The 21010-nt window shown below is 43.3% G+C and overlaps 1 protein-coding gene across 2 annotated transcripts in view; it reads left to right on the forward strand.

Annotated features, from left to right (window-relative positions):
• Positions 1 to 11268: 11268 nt before the first annotated feature.
• The window catches only part of SMARCA2 (SWI/SNF related BAF chromatin remodeling complex subunit ATPase 2), a 124765-nt gene continuing 115023 nt past the window's right edge, over positions 11269 to 21010 (forward strand). Inside the window, exons 1-2 of one of the 2 annotated variants that reach the window (XM_086770957.1) lie at positions 11269 to 11419; positions 11986 to 12073. The gene's annotated coding sequence lies outside the window, so the exon portion shown is untranslated. Of the gene's footprint in view, positions 11420 to 11937; positions 12074 to 21010 lie in introns of those variants that run through there. The other variant, XM_086770956.1, reaches the window with a different exon arrangement.

Genomic DNA, 21010 nt, shown 5'->3' on the forward strand with positions numbered 1-21010 from the left:
CTCATTGACTTTCCTTTGCTCCTCTCTCAAATAAACATAAGTCCATTTTTCTTCCAGACAGGCCATGCATATCAGCTAGGAACACACAAGTAAGCTAATAGGTTTCATGTACATCTGTACGTTTGAAGGCAGATTTAAAAAAAAAAAAAAAAAAAAGAGAAGAAGAGAACACAAGAATTGGGTACAGGAAAGAGAACAGATATTTAAAAAGAGCAGCATTCTCTATTGGGATCCTTCATTCTTCAGAATGGCCGAAATTTTGCGCGTTTGGTGGGTGACAGGACAGCGAGCAGTGAATAGCTATGGATATATTAACGATGCTGATAATGGAGCCTCTTCTCTAGATTTGGCAAAGTAATACAATACGACACCCAGTGAAGCTTATTCTGTCTCCAGGGTATTTGGGTTGTTCCTCAACATTCCATGAGTTTTTCATAACAACTTTAAGGTTAAGTTGCCCATGGGCTAAAATGGGATCTTGCTGCTATTGCCCTTATTCATGCATATGGCCCAGTTCCTTTCTTCCAAAATTCCCGATGTGGTGACAAACACAGGTTTGCTGGACTGCTGTGCAGGCCAAATTGCCAGGCAACATGAAGAGCTAGAAGTCTGTCCAACTAGCCAATCAGTTTTAAAGTGGGCAATTTCTATTTACCTTTTGGGATGGTTTCAGAATCTAACATGCTGCTGGTATATTTAGGGTTAACCTTCCAGTTTGGATCTGTGTAAGGATTTGTGCCACACCTTTTCTCTCACAGGCTGTTTGGGGGAAGTCCTCTGTGTAGTGGCTTCTGAGGCAGCAGTGGTTATGCATTCTCTGATTACTCTGAAAGCAGCTCTTTCCTAGGTTCCAAAATGCAGCCTGTTCAAAGTCTTGTGAGTGAAAAGGACTACCTTTCAGCCCAGGCAAGGTAGACAGCGACTTAGAACAGCAGACTAGCTGGTTTGTCTGGGCTAAGACAGAAATAACCAGTTGCTTCAGCAGCCTATACAACCTGAAGAGTCAGTTTTACTTCCCACTTGCAAAAATAAAGCTGAGGGATGCAAGGCAGCAACAGGAACAAACATGAGCAAAAAACGTAGCAAGCCCTCTTCTTCTGGCTGTCCTATGCAATGACAGAAGTAGCACGCTTATTCCCTTCTCAGCAGCCTAATAGGTAGGACAGTACATGGCTGTCATGGGAGGGATGAGGGAAGAAGAGCTGAAAGAGGGAAGGAGAGAGACATACCTTTAATCTTTACTTCAAATAAATATTCTTTATCACTCTCCCCTAAATAAGAGAAGATTATGATCATAAAGGCCAGTTTATCAATTAATAGTAATGTACCACTCTTTTCCAAGTACAAACAAAATAGCTCCATTTATTTACTGTGGTGCAGGATAATGGATGCTTTGCAAGAGATTTCTAGAGATTTCCATGTCTTTCATACCTGTTTCAGACTTTACGCAACAGCATCTCCAATTACAATGTCACTAGCTTGCTTTATTTTGTCATTACATCCCCTACAAGTAGGAATATATTAGCATGGGTTTTTTTGTAACTGGTTATATTTGTTTCCTTGTTCTTGGGGCTCTCTTACACAACTGCCCACTACTGGTTTCTAGTTATCTTTTAAGTGTGACCTTATTTGGGTACTTTTCTATCTCAGACTGCTTGCATCTACCCACTCACAAATTTGGTTTTTTCCTTGATAATTATTCTTAATGCAATCAGTCTTAGCGGAGGTTCAGAAGTTCACCAGTAAAATTCTTGTGCTTTTTGAAAGGCTTTTGAGGAAGTTTAATACAGTCATGCATCTGTGCTGCTTACCAGTCTGTATACCACACATAGTAACATACATCATTAAATCCTGTTAACACACACGAATGGAAACTTCAGCATACACTTGTACTAAGTCGTAATTTTGCATAAAAATCTTAGTGGCTTCCACAAGCATCCAGACTGAAAGCTTCCTCTGCTTGACGATTTGTTCACAGTGCTGGGTCCAGTGAGAAGGCAGACGGCAGTCGGGGCAAAAGGTGCACAGTCATAATCAATAATGTTATCGTGAGCACGTAACATAACGGATGGAGGGATTGTCCTCCTGACATACCTAGAAAAATCCATTTGTCCTGATAAACAGAAGGTAAACAAAGGGCTAATAAACAATACAGAAAACAATTAACAAGATTATGGGCCTCATTGACAAAATAATCATTATGTATCTACTCAGTTTAGTCCTCTAAGATATTAATATCAGACTCTTTGTAATGAGAGAGTAAGTTTACCTAGCTCATTGGCTTCCCCACAGTGGAATCACTCCACTTTTGAAAGGTCCTAACCAGAGATGATCCGTTTAAATGCAACCCTTTATATTTACTGAAATTAGCAAGTGCACTGGAGTTAAATCCCTGCTAGACAAATATCTCTCCTGTACAAACCCACAGTCACCTGATGGTTTGTTTTCCTTGATACTTTTATCTTGAACAAATGAATTCTGAGATTTTAAACTCACCTACTTTCTCCCAGACAGCAGTATGTTAAGATTCTGTGGCATCTTTCTCCTCAGCATCTTACAGTAATACTTTTCAAATAGTTTCAGGACATTTAAGACTCTTTTATGACCCTGACAACTACCTCAGATAACAAACGATAATTGACTTTTTCCTAGATTTCCCCACCCTGGCCCAGAGAGTGACCCGACACCTAAGGTTCTTGGCTTTATTTTGTTACTGCTCTTAGCAGGTCATTCTATACATGTTTTATAGAGGAAAAATAATTTCACAGAAAAGTCCTATGTATTTTTAGGAAGTGGTAAGCTGTCAGAAATTAAAGAGGGTTGATTTACTGCATATGTTTCATACAATCTAGGGGAAGTGAAAGAAAATAATTTCTGTTTCTTGTTGCTAAAAGTATGTGAAATATCATTTGATATTGACATCAGCCTGTTAAACGGACCTTAACTCTTCCAAATATCTTCCTATCAGAAGCAAGTTATTTTCATATTGCTCAAAACCAGTATCCAATTTTGCTCCTTTAGCCACAAAAAGCACTAAAAAATTTCAAGTTTGTAACCCTGTCAACAGTTTTCTTTTCACTATAGTTCTGATTACTCTCTTAGAAAAAAAAGCATGATGCTAGATCCATCTATGTTTGAGACACACTTAGAGACTTTCAGACTGATAAAGGCTTTTAAAAAGTCCTAAAAAAAAAAAATCAAACAGGTGGACCAGAACACAATGTTTGGAATGTGATACCGGTCTCTCACATATATTACATTGCACCTGAGCATTACAGAGCGCTTGGGAAGAGATGCAGGGCTCTGACTCATAAGCATTGCAGCAGACTGCTGCAGCCGTTAAAGCCATTACTAACACACAGACTGTTCTGTCTTCTGCCAGTCAGGACAATGGAGTGCCCCAGCCACCCTGATGCAAAGTCCTTTCAGCAGGCTATATTTTCAGTTCAAGAAAAGAGCAGAGTGACTTTGTGAAAGAGAGGGACAGAATCTCTTTTCTCCTTTGGGTCAGGCACAACTACACTTCAGTGCACTCTTAGAGGAATAATTTTGCCTCTGAACTTTGCATGTTTACTAATTTTCCTTTTTTAAGCCTTCAGCATATACGTTCAGCTCCACACCTTCTCAACTGGAATGCTATTTAACTCCAAGGAAGTCAGATCCCCCAACCGATCCTCAGAGCAAGCTGCTCTTCCACATGCTTTCAAGAGCACTGTATCCTGTTCCACATCCCTAGACATCCACAAAGCTCCATGGCAAAAATCACCAACTTATGGTTTTGGCTCAGCAGCACTGCTGTGTCCACACCTCAGCTACCGCAGGTTACACTGGAACAGCACAGTCAAGCCTCTGCCTGTAGTTTATCTCCAAGAACCTAGGAGGCCAACTCCAGGAATAGGCTCTTTTCTCCTGGCCCTGCATCAATAGTTGGTAATGTGGCTGATGGGAGAGGGAAAGAAAGCCTACCCATGGGACGGTATTAAAATATTTTATATTAATCTATTAGAAGTTGCATCAGAGCTGTAATTATAGGAGCACTATTTGAGCCTAATGGAACCTAGAACAGCTTAGTAATTTCTCATAGGATATCTCCAGCAAAGCTGGGGAGAACAGCCTTCATTGCCGAGTCCTACAATGTCATCCACTGACAGTTTTCTCTGCATTTATAGCCAACTTTCTGAAATTAATAAGCGCTAGATTTTCCAAGTTCTGAGAACTTCCTTCACCCAAGGCCCTTAAGCTATCTCAGCTATCTCATTTAACATTTGTTGCACAAGACAAACTGCACAGTAAGTATCATTATCACTATCTCACCCTGAAGCTTTCAAGCACATCGTTGCTACTTACACAAATACATGACTCAGGTAGATTAAAACATCTTGCACCAAAACAACACTTCATAAGTGTTTTTGAGCTTAACGAGTACAGGTCATTGAACAAGGCAGTAAAGGGTGAGCGGGCTCTAACTCTCAGGCAGACAGCAGGCAAAGTCAGGGTAACAGTGAACACAAAACCCATGCAAGCTAAGGAAGCAGAATTTGTGTGATGCAGAAGGAAACACGTATACAGGCTGAAAAACTGATGAGAGTTTTTGCAAGCAACACATAGATCTTTTTAACATAGAAGTGTCCCTGACTTAACTAGAATATGTGAATTTAAAGTTATTTAACTGAATTATTAATTCCTTGTATGAATTCCTGTTTATGGATGGATGCCCCTTTCTGGATTCAGCTGTTTTGTGGGATCAAATGTTGCCTTCACTCGTCACATATCTTGTGAAGAATGAAGTTCTCTGTATTACGTTGAAAACGCAGCCTGTAGCAGCATTACTTTGACAAAATCTGATGGGTTGGCTCACACCATTTACCTTAACAGTCAAAAATAACCTGATTTATCTAAATATCTCATATTAGAGAGTGGTCATAAGAATTGCTGTGTTGGCCAATCACTGCAAGCAGTGACTATTGTAAACAGCAGTGGCAGACAGCTGACATCTACTTCTTCCATTAACACAGCTGAATCTAGGGGTCTCCTGTACACTGTCCCATGGTGAATGATTTTTTTTTTGGCTTCAAGATCAATTGACTAAAGCTAAACAGAAGCAAACTATTCTTATACTCTAACCAGCGTGTGAACACGAGATCAGGAAAAGTCTGCATATTGATGAAGCCAGTATATTCTAGCTGAAATAAAAACTCCACACCTTAAATTACATACCTGCCTTATCAAAAAGCCGTATTTCATGTCCGTGCACCTGATTTAGTGAAGAACAAGTATCAATATAAAAATATCTCCAGCGTCTTTCTTACCCATAACTGTTAACAACAAGCTCATAAGTAAGCATGAACAGAAAAACCTTATAGCTATATCTTGCCATCATTCAACAAGCTGAATGGCAGCAGAGATGGCGCAAATTTATCGAGGTGTTTGATAGCCACTGGAGAAGCTTACACATCCCAAGTCTACTTGCCTTTGGCCTTCCTCATGAAATTGTGTAACTGAGCAGATAGCTATCACTTCCCTGGGGAATTTGTGTTAAAGTACACATGACAAAACTGCCCTTGCACGCTGAAAATGTATTTAACACAATACTGAAACAATTCTCTCTTGACCATTCCCCTCCCTGTTTTTTACTGTTTTGTTTTATCTTACCGTCATATCCACTGGGTTGATTTTTGAGATACAAAGGCTAATGAGAAGTTCTTGGACTTGTCTCAAAAGTTCCACCCTTATGTAGGAGGGAATCTCAACCTGTTCTGTTACTTGATACAAAACAGGCTTTTGTTTGGTTGACTTCAAACATACTGGTAAGGTTTATAATTTTGATAACTGCTATTGTATTAGGTGAAAAAAAAGTCATGACTGAGATATTGCAAATAGATTCTACTGCTCAAGAAAAAGTAATTATATTGATATAACCTGTGCTTTCCTTTTGGATTCACAACTTTGTAGTCTAAAATATGAGCACGTGAAACAGGCAATAGTATCCCAGAACAATACTGTGAAAACAGGAAGAAAAAAAAAATCTCTACTTTTACTCTTCAGAGAGTGAGAATCAGAGTTATGGGGTTTTTTTTGTCTGTGGTACTATGTTTTTCCCCCCCCCCGGTTGCCAGGATAAGGATATCCCATCTTTCGTGCTATGAAGTATGAAAGAAAATGCATATTCAGGAAGGATGTAAGTCACATTAGCAGCAGTTAGAAAATTTAAGCCAAATTCAGCCTTATTTTGACCTCATTGGCTTAAATAGGCTTATATCTGGGCAAAACCAAGTTCATGTTTCAACAAGTGGAGACAGTACTCATAACTGGTTAGCAAACTGCATAAATGGCAAGTAGTAGCTTATTTAAATGAGTATTTCTTAGGCAGTGTAATTCCACCTTGCAGTCACTATGCACAACACTGGCATGAACAGCATTGATGAAAAAACCAATATACTGGAATAAAGCGTAAGGCAAATGAGAAAAAGTAGCTAACTACAAAAAGGAAGAAGCTGCAAAGTTAAATGCATGAGTTAAGGAAGGGAACACTACTCTCAAAAATGGGATCAGAGGACAGAAAAGTGCATGGAGGAGAAAAGAGCAAGCTACAGCAAATTTCACTAATCAGAGGATCCAAGGTTTTGTGATTGTGTCTTTGTGACTGCCATGCTTGATACACAGAACAGTCGTAAGAATTCCCTGGTACAAGAATTCAGGTGCATGTCACGCTTTCCACAGGCCCCAGTATTTATTGCCTAAATAACTTCCTTTCTAGCCCAACTTAATGCTGGAAAGTAGAACTGAGGCTGTAATAGACGCCATTCTTGGAGCAGTAGCCTGGCTTCAGTTGAGTGTCACGAGAAGAAAACATGGTCCTCTATACTTTTTTTTCACTTTGACTAAATTGAGTCACCATAGTCTTCATAATTATACACCAAATAAATTATTTTTCACATAGGATCAAAATTCTACAGTGGTAGTTTTCCTTACACCATTGCCCTGGAACTAGCACAGTTCTAATACCATGAACACTAGAACAAGCAGATCACTATAGATTTTACATCTGTTTCTCATACTCAGAGACGAACTCCCAGACTGTTGAAAGATGGGTAAATTCACATTCGCAGTAAGAGCACAACTAACCACCAGAAGAATAGCAAAAGGGACTCTCCAAGAACCACTGGCACCAGTTCAGAATTACGGGTTTGCACCATGCAGCAAAGTTGTTTGATCACTTCCAGCAGGCAGTTTAACAGGCTAGAAATAACCAAAACTAGGAAACATTATCTTACCAAAACATTACAAAAAGATAACTGGCTGCCAGAATGAGAACAGGTTAGCACCCAGGAATGAATGCTTAATAACTACGGACACCTCAGAGGCCCAGAGAAATCCATTCTGGGCATGGTTCTCTTCAATATTATTTTTAATTGCTTCAGTGATTAGTTTATAAAACCTGCAGCTGATGCAAAGCCAGTGGGATTTAGAGAGCACCTTAGAAGAGAGGATTACAACTGAAAATGATGTTGAGAATTTGCAGAGAAGCTTAGAAACTGTTAAGATAAAATTCAGTAAAATAAAGTGATACTCTTGCAAAAACACAAATACAAAACTGGGACCACTTGGATAGGAAGCAAAATGTCAGCCTGAAAAAAAAACAAGGAGAGAAAGATCAACACCACAGTGTCCTTCTCCTTTCCCTTAAAATAAGACATTAAAGCAAACTCTGGAATTTTTCAGACTATGAAAGATATAGCAACACTAACATTATCACTGCAAGCCAACTCATCTTTCTCACACACGGACTTCATTTTGGAATCTGTTCAGAGAGGTTCTTTAGACAAAGGACATAATTATTCTTCTCTACTTACCCTTGAGAAGATCTCAGCTGAATACTATCTTTTCGACATCACACTCACAAACACACCTTCAGAGTTTAAAGCAAATGAAGTTACCCTGAGAGAGACTCTATCTTTTAAACCTACGAAGACAGCTAGATGAACATGTGTGCCTCCAGAAAAAGGCCTGAGGGGAAAAGTGCACAAGTACCAAGCACATTAATGAAAGCTGTATAAGAAGAGAAATTTTACTTTTAAATTAGAAAGCAATTACATCTTCCATAAGAGAAGGAAAAACTCTAACCAGTTCCAATAATTATTTTATTGCCAGTCATATCTGGCTGTGACACACTGTTTCAATGCAGTATGGCACACTATAATAATGCATACTGCGGATCAATAGATAGGTAGGTAAAGAGTATCCTTCCCTCCAGGGTTCATGTTTTCCTGAAGTACACTGGATAGGGCATAAGATTACTTTTGCAGGGAGTACTAGCAAAACAGACACTTTACAAGATTCTTATCTCAATTATTTACTTGATTATCACAGGGTTTGCCTTCATTGGTTAATTAAAAAAAAAAAAAAAGAAGCCTGCTTTTTCTATGTTATTTGTTATTTACTCAAGACACATGAACTCTCTTGGTGTAAAAGACAAGACACTTATACCTTACCGTACCAAACTCATGGAGGCCAGTGTTATTTTCCCATCTGATTATCACCTCAATGAATATACCTCACTGTAAAGCTGAAGTATCTTGCCCTCATCTCATTTTCACCTTTGAAGACTTCAATTAAGGTTCAAACAAGCATGCTTTTTCGCTTCGCTTTCTGGGCTGAACACTACCCTCCAAAGCAGCAGACAAGCAAAAATGTTACATAATTCTACAAGGCAAGTCTTAAGTTTGCTCACTTAGGATTTCCCTGGACATGTAAAAAAATATATTTTTGTTCTTGTTTTGGGTTTATATAGAAACTTGAGCATGAAGCCATCTTCATGGAATGTTCTAGCTTAAACCCGTTTTCACTGGTCACCTTAACCTAAGCAGCTAGACTTTGCTAGGAACTGGTTGAAGCACTAAAATACAGTCCTTTCTGCCATTTCTGCTGCAGTGGCTGCAACCTCCTGCAGAGAGTTAGTAGCAAACAGAGAAATAAGACCACAAACTGTTACAGCAGGGGTTTCAAGATGGTGATCTTGAGGTTGCTGTAAACATCTGCAGCTCCCCAATGGTAATGACCTCCTTCTGGTGTAAGAGTGTCCCTGCAAGAGTTTCGCTGATATATTGGTTCCTAAACAGTTTTAGTTACATTGGTAACATGTAACTCACATAAACAAGCTTCAGTTCCACAACACTACAACTAGCAAGTCAAAATGGTACTACTTCTCATTGGCATACATTATATGGTTGGAACATTTTGTGTGCAATTTTACCATCGGCAGCATCCAAAGCACTAATTCAGTAAGGGCCCTCATCTTTTTTTTTCTCCTTTTGTGAAGCTAGATGAATCAATCAGGGGGAAGTTTTTACTTTTTCGTGTGTGATTATTCACTATGCATGAAGGTTTAGCCACCCAAATCTCATATAGTGAACCCATACTGATCCTCCCAGTTTCAGTAAAGAGCTTCATGTCAGTTGAACGTGCCCATCTCGACAAAAAAAAAAAAACAAAAAACAAAAACGTTTTCCAACCCCTCAATACACGTTACAATGAGATTAAATGAGATTTCATCAAAATACAAAAGAAAAAGCCTTCAGACTTACATCAGCAACATCCCCATTCAACTGGAGTTTTTGTTGCCTCCAAAAGAAATTGGCTGCTACACCCTTCTCAAAATAAACATAAACGTTAACTAAACATAGGTGCATTAATCCCAAAGTCAAGTGAACATTTTTTCTTTTGCTGGAAAGATGAATTTTCTATTTCTTTTTTTTTCTTGTCTGTATGCTTCCTACCAAAAAGAACGGCTTGACCTGGTTTAGAATGGTTTGAGTGCTACCGAGTCCAACAAGCAGTTGAGCTGTCTTGCAAGGAAGCTTCCAAGCTGTTATTTACGCCTTGTTTTCTTTTCTGGACAGAGAAAAAGCAGAGGACCCTCAGATTTACTCTGTGTAATCGGGGGGAGGGGGGGGGGGGGGTTAGACAGCCTAATGAAAGTTAGAGTAAGTAATGAAGAAAGAAAAAAAAAAAGGAAGAATCCCTTCAATTTCCATTAGCATAGTTTTCCAAGAATGTTAACTACATTCTTTTATCTCTAAGACACTGGGTTGCAACTCATAGCTCAATACACAGCTAAAACCAAAATTATAAATGACTCATGGATCAAAAGTTTTACATAATTATATTGGCCATTGTGTATACACAGATTTGAACGTTTCCATGTCTTTGCTACTGTTCCCATGCAAGTACTTTTCATAGACAATAGTGAATTGAAAATAAAGCCTTTAAATTTATTTATTTATTTATTGGATACTTCGTGCTGTCCAGTTAGCACTAATTCTTATACATTTATTTTTCAGCATTTTGGTAGTCATTTTACATAACAAATAAGATGAAGCTAACGATTAAGTAACACCTTGGAAAACTACAGAAACAGTAGTAATTAGCTCTGTATAGCCAGCATTGTAACTTGGTGATTACTGCTCCTATTCAACCAATAAAAAACCGCCCCAAGCCAAACACCACGTAAACAATAGCTGTCACTTAACGACCACGAGGTGCATTTGGTGCTCCCAGCATTGCTTCGGGTGCTTAAGTACACCACCCGGCCACCGCAGAGGAACTTCACGTTGGGTACTGTCACCTGAGCAACTGTAGCAGCTACTGATTTTAATAGTTAATAGTTTAATAGTTTTACTGCATAGCACAAAGTAAACCACACAGTCAGAGTTACACTAGCTTCAGAATGGCAAATAACTCCTGTATGACAACATAAACAAAGCTGATTATACATAACACCATGTACGGTAGTTTGGCTCTATTTTTTTTTTTTAAAGTTGACTCTACAACTGGCGCTCAAAAAACTCCCTCAGACCGGGGGGGCCTTTACTTTAGCGAAGTACTCAGTCGTTTGTTACATCAGCAGGTACAGCTTCTGCAACAGCACCAGAGCTCTGCAGCGCTTGGCTGCAGATCAGCGTTTGAAAAACACAGCGCCAGCACTGGAGTTGAGGAGCGTACTTCCAAACCAACTCTTAAAAAGCCAAAAGGACGGAAGCAAGTGAGACGGAACAAACATAACTGTGCTATTCGCCCTTCCTCTCACTAAGAGATCCACCTCCGCTCTTCACACAGCCTTATTCTATCCGGCGACTACTTCACCAGCCGCCTCCGGACCCGCGCCCAGCTCTTCCGTAACGGGCATGTGCCCAGCGCCCGCCCCTCTGCCCGCCCCGGCAGTGCCCCCAGCCCGTGGCCGCTCCGCCCGCCCTCCCGCCTGCTAGGCCGCTTCAGGCACAACCTTCTCGGCGGCGTGCTGTCGCCCACGACGGCAGCCCGTGCCATCGGAAACCGGGGACACGGTGCAAGTTTCGGAACGAACGACAACGACCGTCCATGCCTTTTTATTTGACAGCCGCCCGCCCGCTCCAACCGCCAGGTACAGAAGATCCCCCCGCCTCCCCGCCCAGCGGCGGGGGGCTCGCCCCGGCAGGCTGGGGCAGCGGCACGGCGCAGTTCCAGCGCCTTCTGCACCTCTCCCCGAAACACTCCCACGAGTGCCGCCGCGCCCTGCCGCTGCCTCCCCCTCCTCCCGTCCCTCTCTCCCCTCAGCACACGGGAACCGGGGAGGGGTGCAGGGGCGCGGAGGAGCCTCGAGCAGCAGCCCAGCCCGCTCCGCCGCTGCACGACGAGCACACGAGCGGGGCCGCGGCGGGGCGTGCGCACACCCTCACCCAACACCGCCCGCCACGCTCCTGCACATCTCCCCAACCTCGCGGCGGTTGAGCGACAGTTAGGTGGCGCCAATAGAACCGCCCTTTCTGCGCTGGGGAGGCGGGCACTCCCTCGCCTGCGGGCCAATGGGAATGCCGCTTCCTGAGCGGTGGCATCGGTGAGGGGAGGCGGTGGGAGGAGTGGGCTGGGGGGGGGGGGGGGGGGTCGGAGGAGGGGCAGGAGTTTAGGAAGAGGAGGGAATGGCTGTCATCAATGAAGTCATGTTCGTAGTCTAGTCCCTCGCTCCGGTTCCGGACCCGGGTGGCTCACCGAGGGGGAGAGGAGAGACACCCATCACGGCGCTCCTCCCGGGCGGAAGGTAAATATAACTTACAACTCCGTCCGCGCCCCCCCCCGCCGCTCCCCGTCCCTGGCACGGCGGTGCCTGCGCCCTCCTTTATTGTCAGCGATCGCGCCGGCACGCACCGTGCCCACCTTCCGCCCCCGCTTCCCCGGGCACGTCCCCGCTGGCCCCGGGCGCCGCCGTGCCACCTGCTTCCTCTTCGCACCTTCTCCGGCGCCTGGCCCTCCCAAATATTTATCTCCCCCCTACAGTGGGTGGAGAGAAGAAAGTTTTGATCTGGTATTTCTGGAATAATCACGATGCAAATCGCCGGGATGGGAGGGCGTGAGGGGGAAAAAAAAAAAAAAAACCAACAAAAAACCCCAGGGCGTCGCTGGGGGATGACTTGAGTCAGCGACAGCGGCGGGAGGGACGGAGACGGGGAGCGGCGGGGCGCCGTGCCCGCGCGTTTGGAGCGGCGCCGTGCGCGGCGGGCGGTTTTCACCAGCGGGCTAGCACGGCCGCCACAGCGACAGCCAACTCGGGCGCCCCTCGGTCTTGCCGCCAAGCGAGCCTGTCACGACGACGCGGCCGGGAGGGAGACAGACCCGGGGGAGCGACAGCCTCCCCGCTCCGCCCCAGGGTAGCTCGGCGGGCCGGGGGCGGCCTCGCCTGCTGCCCCTCCGGGTGTGGGCCGCGTTTCGGCGGCTGCCGGGGCTGACAGGGTGAAGTTCACGGTGTCCGGCAGCAGGAGAGGGTCCCTTGCGGTGCGGTTGTTTCCGCGCTGTGGCACACGCTGGGGCGGACCCGGCCGAGGAAGGGGAAGTGGGGAGGCAGAAGGATAGTGCGTGATGGGGGGAAACGGTCTTGGCCGTGAGAGTGGCGGCGTTACCCGGCAGAGCCGGGCGGGCCGTGATCCGGATCATCTCGCTGCCTGCCTGTCACAAGCGCTACACACACCCCGGGGCGGGGGGAGGAGGTGGGGGCTGGGGCTTCGCCCGGCAGGCTGCGGCTCCTGTTGCTTTTCAGTCTCGGTTTTTAACTGTGCAGTCGGTCACCCCTGCTGTAAAGGTGTCGCGATTTACTTCCCGAAATAGCTTGTCTCCCCGCTCCCTCGCCCCGTTTTCCCTGTCGAAATCATGCCTCCCTCCCGCCACCCCCCCGCCTTGCAGCAGTCGGCGAAGCGGAGTAGCACAAAACATGCGCTTGCAATTTTGTAATCGCCTTCCCAGCAAAAAAAAAAAAAAGCATTTTATTTCCGGTGTGCGCGGAAATTTTTTTTTTTTTTTTTTTTTGATCGGGTCGGGCGGGAGCGAGGATGCATACACATGCGGATGCTCAGGTAGACGCGGCTCCTCCGGCCCGTCGGGAGAGGGGGCCGGACGGCGGTGGTCCGCACCTGGAAAAGTTCTGTCCGCTGCCAGCGGCGGGGGCGGGCAGCGGCTGCAGCTGGCTCCTGGGGCGGGGCGGGCGGGCAGCCGAGCCCGGCCCTGGGCCTCCCGGGGGGAAGAGGGAGGCAGTGGCAAGAGCCGGGGGCCGAGGGGGGGGGTGGTGGCCGTTCCCGTCCGTCTCTGCCTGCGCTAGCAGAGGGTCAGGAAGTGTCCGCCGCCGCAAACAGGCACACGGACATGTTTGGTCGCCGTGACATGGTGGCGGAGGCAAGGAGCGGCGGGGAGACGGGCCCAGCCCAGCCCTGAGGCGTGCCCCGGCTGCTCCCCCGCCTGCCGCCGCCGAGGTGCCCCCCCCGCCCCCCCAACCCGAGCGCCGTCGAGGTACGGGTCCCTGGGCCGCCCGGTGCCGGGAGCGGCGCAGCCATTGCTTCGTGGAGGGGAGGCGGGGGGGTGGGGGGGGAAGGAGGCAGCGGGGCTGGATCAGCAAGCGGAGATGTCTTAGAGCCTGTCGGCCGGGGAGAAAACTTTCCGGGAAGGCCGGAGCGGGAGAATAGGGCCCAGCTGGTTGTGCGCGCCCGCCTCGGCGCCGTTGCGGGGGGAGGCGGCGGGCGCCGCGGCCTACGCGCCGCCCGGCAGGCCCGGAAGAGCCGCGCGGCGCAGCCGAGGCAGGGGCGCTGCTGCCGAGGGAGCGGGCGGCCCGGCCCCCGCCGCTGCCTCTCGGCGTCCGCCCGTCCGGTGCCCGCGCCGGGTGCTCTGTCCCCGCTCTCAGACGTTTCGTTATGTCCGTGGTGGGGGGGGGGGATTTTTGTATTGTTGTTTTTTTATTTTGTCTCCTCCCCCGCCACCCCCCTCAAATTTCTGATGGTGGAACAACAAACTGCAGGCGGCTGCGAAACTTACTGCTCTTCTAAACTGAAATTACAGTTAACTGATTTTTGGGTTTTGCATTTTGTTTTTTTTTTTTCTCCAAAGCACGCATGATGTTCGAGTAAAGAGAGGAGTTGAGTGTCAGCGTGACTACACGGATGGCACCGAAGTTAGTTTTCCTTGGCATCTGCTGCTTATGTTTGATATTCAGACTTTCCAAACTTTAGGTTAACGCTGTTCTTCTTAAGATGTCTTTCGATGAGTATTTTAGATAGATTAGTAGAAAACCAACTGAAGAATTGAAGCTATGAGGATTTTTTTTTTTACTTGTATCATTTTAAGTATTCTGCATGCTTTCTGTCAAAAAAAAAAAAAAAAAAAAAAGATACGGGATCTGTCACAGCGTAGACCCGCTTGCATTCTTTCCTGTTTTGCTTTAGATTTCTTCAGTGTCACTGGGTTTTAACCACAGGCCCTAAGACCCAGTCAGTAAACATCGTACCGGATTTTAATTCCTTCAGTAGTGTACCAGTTACGTGTTCGGGGTGGGCCCGGTCTCTTCTGTGTAAGTTAGTATTGTTGTGCAAATAAAAGCACGCTTTCTCTTTGGGACCCTAATTACCCTATTACTGGCTTTGACTTTGTTTCTTTTGTCCTTTTGTTATTCTGATGAAAAAAGTGGTGTACCAGAAGGATAGAATTGAAGGCAGATTTTTGTGCCAGTAGTAGAAAGCAAAAAGATTGTATGGATAATAAGCATTTTAAAATAAATCTAAAATTTATTAGTTAAATCGTACAGCATATGTGGACGTGACAGAGGTGAGGGTAAAGCTTCATTAAATACAACATTTCTCTCATGAGTTATGTCTCAGCTTTAGGACTGGTATGTCTGTGGTGTTTCATAGAACGTGCGCCAGAAGAGTGTGTTCAAAGCAGTCTTAGATCTTTTCTTTTGTTCATTTCTGAAGTGGTTCGCGAGTGTTTCTTGTCAAGATTGAAAACCGCTTTCACCAACACCTGAGGCTTGAAAATTGACAAGAGAAAACGTGCTCCAGCTAGCCTTCTTATATTAAATATATTCTTGAGAAAGGTCTGAATGAAATTAATATCTGCAGATGTGTTTTCTCAATTTTTGTTGGACTTCTGAAGTTAAGGTCAGAATGTGCACAGTAGTTACTTAAAAAAATGCCCACGCTTTTACCTCCAGTATTAATGGTCCTGATTAGTGATATTGCAGTGAACTAGTGGTCCTTTTCAGAAGGGGACTTTCCATTCTTCCATGACTAGAACGTTTTTGCAAATTACTCATAAAAGTGCTTATTATGTTTTGTGTGTTTTCTGCTGTTTTCATACTCTATGTATAAAGAGTGTTTTCTGGATCCCCCTCTCTTTTGAACTTTATTCTTTTATTTTTTTATTTGTTTGATCCTCTAGTAGAGTAGTAAACAAAACGTTATGACATAAAGATCACTTGTCATGAAAATAGCAGCAACATTATGACATAAAGATCACTTGTCATGAAAATGGCAGCAGAGAAAAGCTTATGTCTTATTTGCAAGATAAAATAAGGAAGGATGAATAAAGGGAAGAAGACTTACTAAGTACAGCTTTGGTAGTTTGCAAAGATAGCAGAATAAGAAGACTAACACTCAGAACGGTTGTATTTGTTTCTGACACATGTAAAGTCATCACTTCTTAGGTGTAAACATTTTCCTGTTTGTCTCCACTTGGTTGAGAATATTTCCTGTGTGACACTGCAGGGTTTGAGCACCCAGGTGGATAATTTAGTGGTGAAGAAAAATGTTAAAAATACGTTTACGTTATGAAAGCTATACCTGTTTCATATCTTCACTGATATTTTACTGTAAGTAACTCATACTTAAACCAATCTTTTCCCTCCTTCCTCCTCTTCTTCCCTGTCTAAGTAAAGACAACACTTATCAGTAGTATGGTGAATTCCTTTCCTTCTGTCAGCCTCTCATTATGGCTTTTGTTTTTCAGAACCTGATGTGAAGATTATGTTCAATAACTGTGATTAATACCTGTAGTCATGGTATGAAAACTTAATCTGTAACCATTCGTGCTGTCATGACTCAGTTTTCTGTACCTGAAAGGTACAGTGAAATCTACATATGTAGCAAACGTGGACTTGATCTTGGGCATTGTCTACTGTGACTGTGGCTATGGGGTTAAAAGGCAATTAAACTTCTGACTGCAGCTGTCTGCCCTCCTCTTTTTCTGAAGGCTATTGCCTTCTGCAGCAAAGCCATCAGAAAGGATCCTATGTCCATGCTATAGCCTTTTCATGGAAAAGTCTGGTGGCATAGCATAGCCAAACTTACGTGAACTCTGACTTATGATGGCACTTTTTGACTGTAGTACGTTCAACCTGCAGCTCTTAGTCAGTCATTTTTTGGTACTGATTTTAGTTTTTCATTACAGGGTAGGATGTAAGTTACTGTAGTTGAGAAATTGCTTTATGAGAACCTGAAACAGCTACACAGTAGGAGTAAGAATTTCTACCAAGAATATTTGCAAGGGGTTGAAAGCGGGGAGTATTAGGACTATCATCCTAAACTGTCTCTACATGTGAGAAGGAGCCTTACTCTGTATGACTCCACAGTGAAGTTTCTGGTGTAAGCACACCGCCCATGCTGCTGGCTCTGCTGTGGTGCATACAGGCAGTCTTTGGCAGACAAGCAGACAAGTGGCTAAAGCAGTGTCCACAGGTTTTTGGCTCTGGCCTGAGTGTCTGTCTGGATAAACAATTCAGATGCAGCATTTCTGGTTCTGTGCTTTTAGTTTAAACTGCAAATTTCCTTCCAGAAGATTTTAAAGTTACAGTGAAGTTACATACATGAGTGTGCAAAGGCAGAATCTCTCAGCCGTTAGTGTGTTTGGCTTCTCTTATGTGAACTGAATAGCTCTAGTTTATGTTAGTTGAAGATTGACTCTTCTCTTTACTGAGTTTTTTGTTGTTTTATGTAAATCCGTTTATTGATTGAATCGTTGTTTGATGAAATGACAATAGTTAAATCCTGCTATATGTTAATGCAGAGTGTCCTACAGGCTTGTGCAATACAAAACGTGGGCTTACAGTATTGTAAGTTGTTTTAATTGTGATGAGCTGCTGTCATTATTAATCAGTTCTTAAGCTTTGAACATCTGCATTTGATTATAGTTAGCAGATGAAGCTAATAGTACGAGTCACTGTCCGTATCATTTCATTTCATGTTTTCTGTGGTAGTGTAATAAAGATTACTCCTTTAGCCTATAGGGTGTCACAGTTTCACAGTATATCTTTTCAGAGCCACCTGTGACTGATAACTTCAGTTCAAGATGTATGGAGAGAAGCAGACTGCAATTATTTTTCTGTAAAGGCAAAGTTAGTTAGGGTTTGCAGTGTGTGTGTGGCTGTTGTGTGTGTGTCCACATTTCCTTTTCATTAGAACTATGTGGTGCAGTTTCCTTACTTTCCACTGCCTATCCAAGGCAAAGGATCAGACCAAAACATCTTGACTGAAGTTCAGTTTAGGTTGACTCAGTCATGGAAAGGTAGTAGTTACACTGGATGGTGAAGGGAAACAGCTGTTAGAATTAGAAATACCTACTGCTCCATCTGTTTTTAGACTTGGTGTGTGTCTGGTGTCAAAGTGGTCTTTAACCTCTGGGTCTTTTTGGTTGTCCAGCTGATCTTGAATTCCAAAGTAATGTGAGTGGTTTCTTACCTGCTGTGTTTTAGTTTTGAATCTGCTAATACTGCGTACTTCCTTCATGTGAAGGAAATTCATGCCTTTGTTACCTTTGAGTTTGTAGCAGGTTTATACTAAAATATGTGTAGTGTACTTGGATGCTGTGGGTCCTGAAACATCGAGCTGATGAAGACCCTATTGTATACTGAATCAGGTATATCTACAAAACCTTCTAGGTACATGTAAAGCGATAGTGCAGAAGTATTTATGCTTAGGGAACGTTCCCTCTAATTCTTTGTAATATACATATTCACTGTCTTAAACCATTTGATCTAGAAATAGTTGAGCAGAGATCCTAAGTCTGTCTCGTCAGCTTTAGCTCTTGGTTTTGTGGCTCTTCTTGTGTTTGCATCTGGCTAAAGTTGCTTTGACAGTGATAGGTTTTTTCCTCTCTCTCTTAAGTTGACTGCATCCAGCAGAAGTGGAGAAATTCTCTGAGACCACAGGCAGAACTGCATGACTCACCACAACTAATTCAATCCCCACTAATTCCATTTGGGGCTCTTCATGAAAGAGATTTGGTGATCTTGATGTAAATAAACCTAAGAAGTGGTGAGGGATTTCAGTTCAAGAAGAGATATATCTTGTTTGAAGTCATGTGAATAACACTACTCCTGTGAGGTTTTGAGGAAATTTTAAGGTTGGGCACTTGAGAAGCAATTAGACAAAATGTAATGCATTTGAGAATCAGGGCCAGCAGCCTTACCATTTGGGACAATAAGATGGAAATCTGTTTTTTCATTGTATGAAAGTCCTTATAATCTGTTAGAAGCATTTACTTTTTTTTTTGTTGTTGTTGTTTCCCCTCTTTCCATCTCAGTTTGTAATTCTAACAAGCACTACTCATTAAAAAGCTGTCCAAACAAATGGGTCAACATTGGCTTTGGCAAGGAGTTAGTTTCATTTTAGGCACCAGAATTTACCCAAACTAATACCACTGTTACCTGGATGGAGCCTGGTCACTGTTTACACCTGTTGTCTCTTTGTAGATTTTTGCTTTTACTTTAATGAGACTTCTATGAGGGCCTAGAGGAATTAGGTATCTAGCTCTTAGTGAATTTTAATGAGAGCAAGGTGCCTAATTTCTGTGGATTTTTTATACAGTCTCAGTCTGAGTAAATATAAACTAAGCTATTTTTGAAACATATTAAATCATAAGCTTTTTAGCAGTTCTGTGAACAGAACTTTAGTTGGGAGGGCCATGTATAATGTTTTTTGGTCTATGGCAGTGGCTGTTTTTTAAATTTTGTGGACTACTATTGCCAGAGAAAATTAGTTTGTCTCTTTAAGTCCCTGGGGCTAGTATTTCAGGTAGTATTTTCCAATATTTTGTGTTCCCTTGATATATGTTTTTTTTTTAATGTAAGTATGTTCTTTGACATACAAAAATCTCTGAATACAAATCTGTTTAAGACAATTCACAATTATGTAAGATTGAGTGAGTTTATGTGCTCTTAAAGATAATGAAGGGACTTGATCTGGTTTAAGAGGTGCAACGTTCCCCCCTGGTAGTTAATGTTTTTCACAAGTTGGACACTTGCTAGCCCACTGAAAAGAATTTTAAGTTCTCTGAGTTTGCATACAAGACCTGTTTAGTGTAAATAACAGTGTAACTAGTGGAGCTGAGACTGAAGCCAGTTATTTTTTACCAGAGCTGCAAGTTGAATTTGAAGTAGAGGTGAATAGAGGGGTGAGGTTTTGATACCTGTTTTAAGGCATAGGTGTAGGTATAAGTCTTTCGTGAAATAGGGTATTTTAGGATACTGTATGCTGATAGTAGTTCTGTAATTGAATGTGTTGTGGTTTGGTATAAATGCTTCTGGAAAGTGGTGGTGGTGCTAGGTTCTGCCTTTTTAAATAGACTGAATTTGGCTTCCAACGTGCAGAGAGAGACAGCTGTGAGAATGTCAGTCTTATATTTTGCAATGTAATAATTGACTCGTATAAATGTCTGTTGCCCTTCATACAACCAAACTGTAGCCCTGTTACAGGGAGCTACGCTGTGGTGTATGCGGTTTTGAACACTTGATCACTTCATTCCTTTGGTGGTACTGTCGTGGGATTGTAGGGGACTAATTAGTGACCGTAGTGTTTTGTTTTGAACACAGAAGCTTCACAGGCTTCTCCCTGTTTTACCTCGCAAGGAAATAGGATCCCAAGGTAGCTTATTTCAGGTGAGGATGTTTTATTTTAAATGAATTAAGCATTGTTCGAATTTGTTGCCTTTAATCAGAAGAGAGTAGTAGCTGTTAAAACATAACAAAAGGGAATTTATAAGCAAAAGCTATTAAGCTGGTTTTGGTCCTGATGGAACGATTGAGTAATTGGGGGTAAATAAGTGAAAATGATCTTGATGTAGTAGCATTTTATCTTCTGTGTGGCTTCTGCTAAGTAAAGACTCAGAAAAGAGGGAAGGTGATCAGCTCTGTAAGCTTTGAATTCCCTGATTTTCAGCAATAAGCACCAGTCAACTTTTTTTCTGACATGTCTTGCCGATGGGTTTCCTCTCTGCTTTGCTGGGAACCTTGGGACCGTCCTTTGTTTTTCTTGAGTGTCTGTTTCTTAACTTGGCTACAAGCCAGGGTGTTTGCAGTGTTACAGTGTGGCTTTATATAAGCAATGTCACACTCAGGTTAGAAAGTAATTACTGCTAACTAAGTATAGTGATAAGCCCTGATGTGGACGGTGGAACGCTCTTCTGTGATAAATTCCGTGAGAGGCTGGGACAGGGAGTCGTCTTAAGCCTTGTAACGTACTGTGACATTGTAATTACTTTGTAATGTGCCAAATTAGAATGCTTTTTAATAAGACACATTTTTCATTGTATTGGCTTTGTTATTGTGGGGCAAATAATCATCGGCAGGTAACCTTGCTATGAAACTGCACCCGAAGTAAATACTCCATGGGGTACATGTGATGACAGCAAGTCAGTTGAACTACTGTTGTCTCTAGTAGATGATGGT

Source organism: Chlamydotis macqueenii, chromosome Z (assembly GCF_036417535.1).
Source record: "Chlamydotis macqueenii isolate bChlMac1 chromosome Z, bChlMac1.mat, whole genome shotgun sequence".
NCBI lineage: Eukaryota > Metazoa > Chordata > Aves > Otidiformes > Otididae > Chlamydotis > Chlamydotis macqueenii.